General features: G+C 46.3%; 1 protein-coding gene and 1 non-coding gene across 2 annotated transcripts in view; both read right to left on the reverse strand.

Moving 5' to 3' along the window:
- Nucleotides 1-13,930, reverse strand: part of LOC121290901 (heat shock transcription factor 2 binding protein) — a 173,992-nt gene that overhangs the window by 47,463 nt on the left and 112,599 nt on the right. The window lies entirely within an intron of this gene.
- On the reverse strand, nucleotides 3,058-3,221 carry LOC121290990. The gene has a single exon (XR_005945924.1). It is a non-coding gene; the product is annotated as a U1 spliceosomal RNA (small nuclear RNA).

The following is a 13,930-nucleotide window of genomic DNA, read 5'->3' on the forward strand; positions in this document are numbered from 1 at the left end:
AATATTTGTGGAGCCCCAGAATTTCAGAATACACAGAATAGATACATTCCAACGAATAAGAAAAAGTCAAAGGGACGGACACACTATTCGTGGTTAACTAGAAAGGTTAAAGGGAGTATCAAATTTAAAGAAAGAGCACATAATTGTGCAAAGATAGGTGGAAGGCCAGAAGATTGTTCAGAATTTAAGGTGCAGCAAAGGATGACTAAATAAGGAGGGAAAAATTGAGTATGAGAGGAATCTGGCCAGAAATATAAAAACATATAGTACGAGTTTCTATAAGTATTTAAAAAAGGCACGAGTTAACAAAGTGAGCGTGGTCCCTATAAAAAGAGAGTCTGAAGAATTGATAATGGAAAACAAGGAGATTGCAGATGAATTGAACAGGTATTTTGCATTAGTCTTCACTATAGAGGATACAAGTAAAATCCTATAAATTAGGAAATGGAAGGGAGGGAGGAACTCTGGAAAATTAAAATCACCAGAGTAGTGGTACTGAGTAAATTGTTGGAGCTGCGGGCTGACAAGAGCCCAGGTCCCGATGGGCATCTTCCTAGGGTCTTAAAAGGTGTGGATAGTGAGATAGTTGATGCAATGGTTTTAATTTTCCAAAACTCCCATAAATGCATTGGAAGCAGTTAAGAGAAGGCTTACCAGACTAATACCTAGAATAGGTGGGTTATATTATGAGGAAAGGTTAGACTGGTTAGGCTTGTATCTGCTGGAGTTTAGAAGAGTAAGAGGCGACTTGATGAAACATATAAGGTTCGGAGGGTCTTGACTGAGTGGATGTGCAGAGGATGTTTGCTCTTGTGGGCGAATCTAGAATTGAGGGACACTGTTTAAAAATAAGGGGTCGCCCATTTAAAACAGAGATGAGGCAAAAGTTTTTCTCTGAGGATGGTGAGTCTTTGGAAGTCTCTTTCTCAAAAGGCAGTGTAGGCAGAGTCTTTGAATATTTTTACAAGAGAAGTGGATAGATTCTTGGTAAGCAAGGGGTGATAAGTTATCGGGGGTAGGCAGGATGCAGATTTGAGGTTACTGTCAGATCAGGCATGATCTTATTGAATAGCAGAGCACTCTCAAGGAGCCGAATGGCCTATTCCTGCTCCTCCGAATGTAGTGGCATTTCCTAGGGGTCAGTGTTGGGACCCTTGCTCTTCCTGATATATGTTAATGACCTTGGTGTACAGGGCACAATTTCAAAATTTGCGTATGATACAAAACTTGGAAGCACTGTGAGCTGTGAGGAGGATAGTGAAGAACTTCAAAAGGACATAGACAAGTTTGTGGAATTGGCAGACAGATGGCAGATGAAATTCAAAGCAGAGAAACATGAAGTGATTCATTTTGGTGGGAATAACATGGAGAAATAATATAAAATAAAAGGTACAACTCTAAAGTGGGTGCAGGAGCTGGGGAAACTATGTACAAAACCACATAAGTCATTGAAGGTGGGTGGACAGGTTGTGATAACATTTATTAAAGCATATAGTATCCTTGGTTTTATTAATAGGGGCTTAGAGTACAAAAGCTTATATAGCACACTAGTTTGGCCTGAGCTGGGTGCCGCACTTTAAGAAGGATTTGAAGGCACTGGAGAGAATGCAGAAAAGATTCATGAGAATGGTTCCAGGGATGAGGAATTTCAGTTATGAAAATAGATTGGAAAAGTTAGGACTGGTTACCTTGGAGAAAAGAAGGTTGAGGGATATTTAAAATCATGAGGAGTCTGTTCTCACTCGTGAAAAGATTAAGAACAAGAAGGCACTGATTTAAAGGAATTGGCAAAAGCGGTATGCTCTCATGCAACAAGTGGTTAAGGTCTGGGATGCACTGCCTGAAAGTGTGGTTGAGTCAGTTTCACTCAAGGCATTCAAAAGGGAATGAGTCTGTTCTCTGAAAAGGAACAATGTGTAGGGTTATAGGGAGAAGGTGGAGAAAGGCACTAAGGGGATAGCTCATATGGAGAGCCGGTGCAGACAGAATAGGCTCAATGGCCTCCTTCTGCACTGTAACAATTCTGTGAATGCTGTGAATATTGGGCATCTCCTGGCAGGACAGAGAGTCCAATATGGAAGTACACCTGCGAACAGGGATCCATGGCATGTTCACTCTTGAGTCAGCTGTGACTTCGATGGCTGGGTCATGTGCACCAAAGGGATAATAGCCGCATCCCTAAAGATATGCTCTATGGCGAGATGGCTATCGGCAAAGACCAACAGATTGCCCACACCTGCACTACAAGGACGTCTGTAAGCAAGACCTCAAGTTGACTGGGATCAGAGTTGATGCATGGGAAGTCCTTGCTGTTGACCAGTGTACCTGGAGACAAGCAGTCAGGAAGGGCATGGAATAAAACATAGAAAATAGGAGCAGGAGTAGGTCATTTGGCCCTTCGAGACTGCTCCGCCATTCAATATGATCATGCCTGATCTTCTATCTCAACGCCATACTCCTGCTCTCTCCCTATTCCCGCTGACGCCTTTAGAGTCTAGAAATCTATCTATTTCCTTCTGAAATATATTTAGTGTCTTGGCTTCCACAGCCCTCTGTGGTAGAGAATTCCACATGTTCACCATCCCGAGCGAAGAGGTTTTTCCTCATCTCAGTCCTAAATGGTCTACTCCGTATCCTGAGACTGTAACCACTTGTTCTAGACACCCCAGCCAGAGGAAACATTATCCCTGAATCCAGTCTGTTCAGCCCTGTCAGAATTTTATACATTTAAATGAGATCCTCCTTCATTTTTATAAACTCCAGTGAATACAGGCCTAGTCAACCCAATCTCTCCTTATATGACAATCCTGCCATCCCAGGAATCAGTCTGGTGAACCTTCACTGCACTCCCTCTATGGCAAGTATATCCCTTCTTAGGTAAGGACAGCAATACTGCACACAATACTCCAGGCATGGTCTCACCAAGGCCCTGTACAGCTGCAGTAAGACATCCTTGCTCCTGTAGTCAAGTCCTCTCACAATGAAAGCCAACATATCACTTGCCTCCTTAACTGCTTGCTGCATCTGCATGCTTGTTTTCAGTGATTTTTTTTTTAACAGGGGAAAGCGCAAATGCAGTCCCTCACTACCACAAATTTTGCAGTCGAGTATCCTGCATTTGGGGATATTGCAGGCGTCAGCACACCCAGAGTGCAATGGGATAGCCTCATCCTGGGAGCACAACCTTCATGATCATTGTTTCTCCCCTGTGAGATGAGACTGATGTGCTAATTAAGTAATTGAATTTAAATTCCACCACCTGTGCTGGTAGGATTTGAACTCATGCCCTCATAGCATTACCCTGGCCACTGGAATGCTAGTCCAGTGACATTCCTCCTAAACCACCATCTCTCCTGTATTATTATTATGATTTTATGTTATGTCCTCATAGAAAATGATTTCTGCAGTGGGCAATGAAGCAGTTCATGAGTTCATATCGATTTCCCACAGTATGAACCTTCAATCTGGAATGTTGGAAGAGCACATCCTTGGGGTTACCATTGACCAGAAACTGAACTGGACTAGCCACATAAATACTGTGGCTATAAGAGCAGATCAGAGGCTGGGAATCCTGTGACGAGTAACTCACCTTCTGACTCCCCAAAGCCTGTCCACTATCTACAAGGCACAAGTCAGGAGTGTGATGGAATACTCCCCACTTGCCTGGATGAGTCCAGTTCCCACAATACTCAAGAAGCTTGACACCATCCAGAACAAAGCAGCCCACTTGATTGGCAACACATCCACAAACATTCACTCCCTCCACCACCAATGCACAGTAGCAGCAGTGTGTACCATCTACAAGATGCACTGCAGGAAGGCTCCTTCGACAGCACCTTTCAAACCCACAACCACCACCATCTAGAAGGACAAAGGCAGCGGAGAGATGGGAATACTAGCACCTGGAAATTCACCTCCAAGCCACTCACCATCCTGACTTGGAGACACATCGCTATTCCTCCACTGTCGCTGGGTCAAAACCCTGGAACTCCCCTCCAACAGCAATGTGGGTGCATATATACCACATGGACTGCAGTGGTCCAAGAAGGCAGCTCACCACCACCCTCTCAAGGGCAACCAGGGTGGGTAACAAATGCTGGCCTAATCACATCCCAGGAATGGATTAAAAAAAAATGATGCCAAGTAAAGTTTGCCCCCCTCATTTTAATCCCAACAAGCTGGGGAGAAAAAAATCAAGAGAAGGGCTAGGGGCAAGTCACTCTCCTGGTTGTGGTCTCAGGCAACAATCTAATGGCTGGGTGGCGAGATCCATCATTGGCTGTCCCTTGATTGAAGGATGATTTCGACTCAGGGTTCTGAGTTTATGTCATGGGTCTTCACATTACTGAACAGGCTAATTTTCGACCCCCAGATCTCTGGGTAAATGGGACAGGACATTCCACAAGGTAGGGGGATCCAGATTGCAGGATTTACTTCCTTCTCTTTCATCGCTTTGCCTCATCATTAAGACATGAACTTGAAGCGTGATGCAGCTCAGTGAACAAGCTGCTGCCATTCTGAACGCTTGGTAGTGAGCTCCATCCAGTTATTAAGGTCAGTGTTATCGGCCTTCAGACTGTCTTTGAAGTATTTTCTTTGACCTTCCCTGGAATATTGTCCACTTGAGAGTTCAGGGAACAGGACCTGGTGGAAGAGCTGATTTTTAGCCATGCAGACAGCGTCCAGTCCATTGAAGTTGGTTTTGCAGGAGTTTTGCCTGAATTCTTGTGGACCTGGTTTCAAGAAGTACACTAGCATTTGTCAGTCCGCCCATTCAACCTGGATGATGTGTCAGAGGTATCGTTAATGGAATTTCTCTAAGGGTCTCATGTGTCGCTGATACATGATAAGCATGATGAGACTACATGGTGCTTCACGCCTTCAAAGAATGGATGAAAATAAAAATATAATTTGATGATCATATGATTTTTTTGTTAATTGAGAAACAGAATCCATAGTTCAAGGCATCAGGGGAGATAAAACAGGAAGCAAAAAAGTTAGTTGGTCAAGATTGTAGGAGAAAGGGTAGACTAAGGAGGCAAGGAAATCTACAAGAAAACAAGGGATATTAATACAACAGGAATTTAAACACCAATGCAACAAAGACTTTTCTATTTGCTCCATATTTCTTCTCATTTATTTATTTGATGATTTTCCCTTTTTAATCCTCCTGTATTGAAGTTAGTGACCAAGACTGAGGTGCACATTTACAGGTGCTGACAGCCTTCTGATACTTTGTTAACAATCTTCAATACCAAGTGTTCACTTTCACTATGGGGCATTGCAACCAAGCCGTCCTTCACTCAAAGTTCACATGTACTTCAGATTTTCTTGTAATCTTTTGTCAGGAACACTGCTTACGATTGTGATGCTCCCACTCTTGCTCAGTCTGAATCAACTAATTTTACATCGAGCAAGGATTGAAACCAGCTATTTTTTGCTCTGTGACATTTTACATTGTGTGCATGTGTTTGAACATTGACGCCAAAATTGCTCAAAGTCAGGAATTTAAAGATGACTTGCAAAGCAGTTTCAATTGTGCTGGAGCAAGGGTTAGCTCCACCTCCCATTGTACAAACCTAATTCTCCCACATCTGGAAACCAAGCAAGAAAATGAGTGGAAGAAGATAGGGATCGGGATAAGAGCTAGGAATGCAAACCATTTTAAATGGGACATGTTGCTCAATAAACTAAAGCTTAGGATTCATGGAATTCTAACCCACTTCAGTGGGAATGGGGCTGACTCGGAGTTCAATAGACTGTGGGCACTTACAACTCTAGTCCTGCTTCACTGCTGCCATTTTAACCACACCTTTTTTAAATAGTGGCTAAGATGCCCACTGATCACTGATATTATTTGTTAATGCAAGGTCTGATAAAGAAACAAATAACAACTGGTTCCACGGTAGTCTGTATGCGGTGTAGTTAACTTTAAAGCTCATATTCACCCTCGCCAAATCTTGTCGAAGATGCATGAAGAGCTGCAGTCATCGGTATAAGATATCCTGTTCCTGCTGGGCAAGATTGTCCACTTCATGTGTTTGGAGTGAGAAGTGGCTTATTGAAATTCAACTTTCTCTGGAGTCTCCAGTACTGGTAGGAAAGATCCACCAGGGCATCAGGCATGTGCAGCTGCTGGGCCACATCTGAGGGCTTTACCAGTTCATATAATTCCTCCTCAAGTTGTTGCAGATTCTGCTTCTTTAGGCTCGCCTTCTCCAAGTCACACTCACTCTAATTCACATTCACTATCCCATCAGTAGTTGTGGCGAACTGCCGTGCCTCATTCAGTTTGCTCATAGCCTCATCCCGTTTGGTGCAGGAATTGGTAGTAGTGCTGCTGTGGTCCAGCCAGTAGGACTTAAACTTAAAAGCAGAGGGCAAAATAAATGACCAAGTGGCCGAAAATAGAGCCCACCAGAAGGAAAAAACATCAATAAACTTTGGACCAAAACCATTCATCTGTGCCTGCTGTGGAAGGAACTCTGCCAAATGCAAATTGGCCTCTACAGCCACAACAGACGATGTCCAATCCAGAAGTAACATACACACCGGACGCAATCCATTGTCTCCTGAGATGGACGGATGTCAAATACCAAAGACTGAATCTGTGGTTGTTGGTTAGGAGGTGCACATTTGTAATGTGGATCTCCATAAATAAATATTTATTAAAAATTGTGTAAAGATTGGCACTAGTTGTATCCTTCACCAACTGGCTTCCTGGATTATAACAAAGGAGCAGAGGATGGTTGCCTAAAGTTGAAGGTTGGACACTAAGAAAAATGTTTCAAACAGAATACTACAATCTTAGTGGTCATTGTGAAAACAGCAGAGGACAAGGGTAAAATATCTGGAATGATTACACTCTAATGTTCTCAGAGTTTGAGTCATATGACCAGTGAAAGAATATATAGTATTTAAGAAAGGGAACAGAACACGCCAAGGGAATTATAGACCAGTCAGCATAACATCGGTTGGAGGAAAAACAGTGGAATCCTCACTAAGGACGAGAATAGAAGAACATCTAAAATGAGAAATATAATAATAAATATGCATGGATTTTAAAAGGGGAAATCTTGCTTGACCAACTTTGAGGAGATAACAGTGAGAGGAGACAATGGTAATATAGTAGATGTAATTTATCTGGATTTTCGGTAAGGTGCCCTGTAATAGACTGATGAATAAGGTCAGGAAATGTGGAATCAGGAAACAAGTGGCAGAATGAATTGTTAGCTGGCTTCAAGACAGAAAGCAGAGAATAAAGGGTAGCTATTCAGAGTGGCAGAAGATGGGAAATAGTGTTCCACAAGCATCAGAGCTGGGAAAGTTGCTGTTCACAATTTACATTAAAGATTTGGACTTGGGAATCAAAAGCACAATTCCTAAATTTGCAGATAACACCAAACTGGGGGTGGGGAGGAGTGGGGAGATAGTCAATACTGAGGAGGATTGCAACAAATTACAGGGGGACATTAATAAACTTGTGGAATGGGCAAATAAGTTAAACACAGATAAACGTGAGGTAATGTATTTTGAGAGGAAGAAAAGGAAGATGAAAGTCTAGGTAGGATAGAGAAACAAAGGGATCTCAGACCACAAATACATCAATCACTAAAGGTTACACCACAGGTTAGCAAGTCCATTAAAAAAAACAAGCACTAGGTTTTATTTCTAGAGGGATAGAATTGAAAAGTTGGAATTTTATGCTAAACGTCCATTGAACATTGGCTAGATCACACCTAAATAGTGCTGTGTGCAGTTCTGGCCACAATATTATAAATAAGGACAGAGAAGATTTACAAGGATGATATAACAAATGCGTGGGTATACATATCAGAAAAGGACTGACATGTTGGGTCTCCTCACTTGAAAATAGAAAGCAGAGGGATAACCCATTGAGCTCTTTAAAATGATGAAAGGTTTTGTTGGAGCGAATACAGAGAGAATGTTGTCCCTGAAATATTGAGGTCACTAAAGAGAGTTAAAATTCCACGAAAAATAGCTCGAGTAAGCCATTTTGTAAATACCAATGCTGTCGCTAGTGACATATCTATGCTGTTCAGTAAACCTGTGAAAAAGGCCAAATAAAAATTGCCACGGGGCATGATAAGGCCATTATTTTTGGTGAGTCAGTTGATCCAGAGTTTACCCTGTCAGGACATTATTCCTATCCCCTAATAAACCTGATGTTTCTCATTAGAGTGTTGACGAGTATTTATAGTTTTATGTGATAAGAATCAGAGACAAAAGAAGCAAACTGTCCAAAAGTTACATCAACAATTTGCTCACTCTACAGTTAAAGGTTAAAAATCCTGCTAAAAGATACACGTGTGGATGATGAAGAGTATACAAGGCTAATAGGAGAAACCAGTGAGAAATGTGAAATCCATAGAAAGTATTTGAGGGCGTCCCATACTCCATTGTATATCCTTCTGTTGGTATGTGACTTAAATGAGGTAGTTGCTCTGAATCTAATGGTAAGGGACAAAGAGAAAAATAATTTCATCCTGCAATTTTATATTCCTGCCAAATAGATTTAGTCTTTCTACTATAATACATTGTTATGATCCCAGCTGATGTTACCACTAGACAAGTCAGATCCCAACTCAACTTGATAGGTCCTAACTTATATTTTTTGTTAAGAAACAAAGTCACAGGGGTCAGTTGATATACTTGTAACAAAAGAATAAAACAATTATTAAACAAGAAAAGATGAACTATATTACAGTACTCCTTCACCCACAACTATACTTTTACAGATATATAAGGGTGTGTAAGGATAACACAAGTTACAAAAGCTAACTTATACTCTCAAGTTCACAATAAGCACACAGTCCATGTAAACCAATTGGGGACCTGTGGTTAGGCACACCACACTCTGAAAGCAAGGGCAGAGTTTTCCAAGCCCACTGGTGGCAGGCATGATAGATGGCATACGAGGAAAATATGGCTATGGCATGAAGGCAGGTCATGATCATCTGCTCAGCCCGCCAGTGGCTGGCTACGTTTCACAACAGCACGCAGACGACGTGCACTTGGTGGCCTTCACTTTGGGGGAAACTGAGGTGAGTGAGGCGCAGCATTCTTCACAGCTCGCCTGCTGTTTACAGGTCTCAGGGGCGCCAGTGGGGAGTGGTGGGGGCCAACTGATGCCTGCCCTTGGAAACGACTGCTGAGGTGGGGGAGATCAGGGCGCAAATGCTGGCCAGCCTCAGAGGCGACTGCTGGGGGCAGAGTCAAGTGCTGCATCCCTGGCGCTGCATCCTGCGCACAGGCAATCGAGGTGGCATTAGGGACGCCTGTGTAAACTGACCATGCCTCTGCAACTGGAACAGATCAGGCGCAGCCACAGTGATATGATTGGGGTCGGTCTCCAAGCCTGCCCACACATGCAAGCAATGCGGTGGCACCAAAGGGCCACCAAACGCTCCATACCTCACCCCCCCACCCTGGCACAGACCTCAAGTCCTCCACCACTTTATTGGACCGTGGAGCAGTTGGGCTGCACATGTTGTACAATCTCCTCACCAACGCTGCCATGCAGCAGTCACTGCTGGAGCCGCTCACAGCCCCTTGCAATCTTAGCATCCTGGTTTGAACCTGTCTCCCCCATGTCCCAGGTTGACAGGGCAGCCGTGCAATGCATTCATCTCTGGCCATCCGAGGGGTGACCAGCACTCTCCGGGAAGCATTAACGGGCAGTCACATAGGGCCAGGAAAGGTACTAAAAACAGCCATGATAACCACGTCTCTCTCTCTTTCATGCCGCAGGAGGAGCACATCAGGATCATGGCTCCTGGTCACCTAGCAGTATGGCTGATGGCCTACAGAGACTGTAGAAGATGGAGGAGAGAGAATGTCTGAAGTCCTGCCTGGGCAAAGGCAGGAGCAGCAACCTCATGAAGAAGGGGCAGCAGGGGCTCCCACACATGCTGCCCAGAAGTGACAGTGAGCCGTGGCTGGTCAGCGTCTAGCGACACCCAGGGTCTATAGGCACTGCCTGCCATTCCTGCAGATGACTGAGATCTTGTGTCGCTAATGACTGCACATGTCTAGTGACCTGGTAGCTCACATCTGCCATTTACTGCAGGACTTGGCGCCAAGGACACATGGAGGGCACCCACTGCCAGTGGCTGTGAAAGTGACTGCGGTGCTCAATTTCTATGCCAGTGGCTCCTTTCAGGGCTCCACAGGTGACCTCTGTGGGATTTTACAATCCGCCACCTACAAATGCATCCTTGAGGTCACGGATGCCATCTTCGAGGGCACACAACTTTGTGCATTTCGCCCGGGACCTGGACAGCCAGAATGCAAGGGCCATTGGATTGGCCCTGATCTCCCACAGGAGCAGGGTGTGATTGACTGTACTCATGTGGCGCTCAGGTCTTCATCACTACACTCGGTAGACTTCATCAGCCGCAAGGGCTTCCACTCACTGAGTGTGCAGCTGGTATGCAACCACCAGAAACGCATCCTGTAGGTATGCGCACAGTTTCCAGGGACGGTGCACGACACCTACATCCTGAATCGCTCGCAGATCCCTGCAGTCTTCCAGGGTCCACAGAAGCTGCAGAGATGGCTCCTTGGGGACAGGGGCTATCTGCAGAGGCCGTGGCTGATGACACCCGTGCAGCAGCCTCAGACTGCAGCAGAGCAACGCCAAAATGAGGCTCATGCTGCAGCTCGCAACTAGGTGCAGCAGACGTTCGGAATGCTCAAGATGCGGCTCCAGTACCTGGACCGGTCTGGTGAAGCCCTGCAATATAGTCCGCAGAGGGTGTCATGCATCGTTGTCATCCGCTGCACCTTTTACAACCTGGCAACAGGGAGAAGAGCTGGCTGAGGAAGAGCTGCATGTCTTCTCCGATGAGGAGGACGCCGACAGGGATGAGGGTGAGGGGGTCCTCGGTGATGAGAATGACGAGGGTGGAGTTCTCGCACTGGCTAGATGAGGCATGCATGCTCGGGAGGCCCTCATAGCTGCCTGATTTGTGGAGGATGACGATGACATGCAGTGAGGAGTCCCCGTAGATCCTCACATTGCAGTTGTGAACGTTTGACTCGTCTGGCTTATTGCAAATACTCTCTGTGAGAATGCTCCTGTCATGGAGACGCAGTGGAGGCCCTAATAGTTGCTCGATTGCAGGAGGATGATGACAACATGCAGTGAGGACACTCCATAGATCTTCACATAACCTCTGAGAATGTCTGAGTCCTGTCTGGCCGAGGGCAGCTCGCTTGCTCTCCATGATCAGGGCCATCTCAGAGATGCAGCCATGAAAGTTTAGACGCATTTGATACTGTGTCTGCCTTCAGTACCTCAGCCCTTCAGGAGCTAGTGCACAGCATCACTGGTCACAGATGCTGGTGTAATGGGGGCCAGCCCCATCTTAAAGATGCTGAGAGCACACAGAGAGAATGAAAGAAATCTGTGGTGCCTGCCCACTACATTCTGGCAGCAATGACCCCCACCATCACTGTGGTCTGAAGGCTGCAAAGATCAGAGGGAAGAGGCCCTGGACTGAGACCCCTGCCTTTTATCTATGCAGAAAGGTTTCACATCTGAGTGACAAGAACACTGCTCATCAGAACAAGGAGCCACAGGCATGGTGACATTCTTAGGGGTTTATTGGCAATAGTGAACAGCATGTACAAGTGATCAACACCTGTGCCCAGGCTGTGCAACTACTTTTACTTAACTTTCCTAACCCTGCCACTACGTCTTGGTGCTCCCTAGACATCCACAACAAAGGTGGAGGCAGCCTGCTGACTGTGACGCCCTGTCTGTGATGACTTTGGCTGGCTTCCTCTGGAGGGCCGAGATTTGGGGGGCCTCAGCCTTTCGGGGTCCTGGTGTGAGGTAGTGACACCCTCCCCGGCCTGTGGAGCTGGAGCTGCGGATGTTACAGGAAGATGGGATTCGGATGGGCCAGTCACTCCCAGAGTCACCTGGATGGATGGCCCTGTAGTGGGCATCTGCTGATCCTCCTCCCTATGTATAACCCAGGGTCCCTGACTAACTCTGTGAGCGGAAGGGGTAGCTGGAGTGAGATCGAGCTGCCCAGCAACCCTCTCGCTTACACACTGTTGGAGGCCAACTGTGACATCAGCAACAGAGTTAAGCCCAGGCAGCAGTGAACTTCTGGATCAAGGTCTCCATGGCGTCCACTATCCTGCCAATGTTGACCTCAGTGCATTGCAATGCTGCTGCTACCACCTCAGCCTGAAGAATGCCTGAATCCTCCATCGTGCCTCGCAATCTGAGGAGTGCAGCGGACATCCCTTCTTGTTGTTCCCTACCTTGCCTTTGCAGCTGCAGAAACTGAGACATGAACGAGTCCAGAGGCTCGTCATCTGACTTGGAGTCAGCAACGTTCTGGCCTCCAGCAATCCTCTGAGTGCCAGGGACTTGGGAAGTCCCTGCCTCTGCCTGCTTGGATCAGAAAGTGCGATGTGCTCATCAGATTGTGATCCCGAGGCTACTCTAAAGCTAGGTCCCACTGAGTTGTGTGTCTCTGCCCTGGTGGAGGATGTGGGTGAGCGCTGTGATGGGACTTCAGGGAGGGTGCCTTAAGATTCCTCTTCAGAGGTTTCTTCAGAGCTTGATTGGAGGCCCTGGGTCATGGACTCTGTTGGCTGTTTAGCAGATGTGCCTGCAAAAGCAAGGGGAGATAACTATTGCAAGGCAGTGGCCTGTGAAACAGGACACATCACTCACAGCATGGTTATCTGATGGATGTTGCACTGCTGGACCCTCACTTGATAGAGCAGCGCCAGCCTCACTGTCAGCACAGAACTGGTCCCGCTCATTGCTGGCCAGCTGGATGGCTGTTTTCAAATTCTGTCAGAAGTTTGATCTCTTGTATCCCTCCACCTGTCTGCAACTTTTCCCTCCTGTTCAGCTTGTCCTGCATGGATAGAGGTGGGGAAAGTGTATCAGGATGCCTACTGGGCCAGATAATAAGTATGCCTGGTCTTTTTGTGTGTGGTGAGTGGTCCCATGGATGGGATGAGGACAATGATGGTGTGTGTGAAAGATTGAGTGTTGATGTCCCTTGCACTGGCAATGAATGAGGGCCCTGTGGGCATGTGATGGGCTTGTGAGTATGTGAGTTGGGAGTGATGAAAAAAGTGACTTATCCTGGTAGAACAGAGGGGATAATTTATCCTTTTGTCCTCCTTTGCAGGGTGTTTGCGCTGACCACCGCTGCCACCATCTCCCAAGCCTGGTTGGTGACTTTGTTGCCCATCCTGTGACCAGAGCGGTGGTAGAGCACATCCCAGCGGCCTCCACGGTATCCAGCAATCACTCGATGGACATTGAAGCAGGGGACTGTAGTTTTTTGCCTTTGCTGGCCATGTCTCCCAGGCAGCGGTGGTGAACTGGTGGCGATGAGTGCTTTGCTGGCGGCTGCCTTTTAAAGATGGCAGCCGGTGTGATGCAACAGTGGAGTGATGGCAAGCGGGCAAATGAGAGCCCACTGGCCATGGAAACAGCGTGTTTCGTGGGAGTGGATAAATAATGAGGTGGGCTCGGGACGACATGGCGTGAAAACCTGACATTTTTGTCGGTGGGTAGGAGTCCATTTTACCCATCCGCTAGTGCACTTAGTGCAATTTTGAGAAAATTCCACCCCAAGTGACAAACTCCCGTTCTAACAGATGCTGTGGATCTGTCATCAACTCCCCATATACGCTTGTCACCCAGTGAGCCAACCAGTCTCACTGAACTCCGCCTTTTTTTCATTTACGGGATGTGGCCATCGTGAGCTACGCCAGCATTTATTGCTCATCCCTAACTGCCCTTGAGAGGGTAGTGGTGAGCTGCCTTGTTAAACCGCTGCAGTGCCGGTACTGTAGGTACAACCACAGTGCTCTTAGGGAGTGAGCTCCAGGATCTTGACCCAGCGACAGTGAAGGAACGGTGATA

Source organism: Carcharodon carcharias, chromosome 18 (genome assembly GCF_017639515.1).
Source record: "Carcharodon carcharias isolate sCarCar2 chromosome 18, sCarCar2.pri, whole genome shotgun sequence".
In the NCBI taxonomy this organism is placed as follows: domain Eukaryota; kingdom Metazoa; phylum Chordata; class Chondrichthyes; order Lamniformes; family Lamnidae; genus Carcharodon; species Carcharodon carcharias.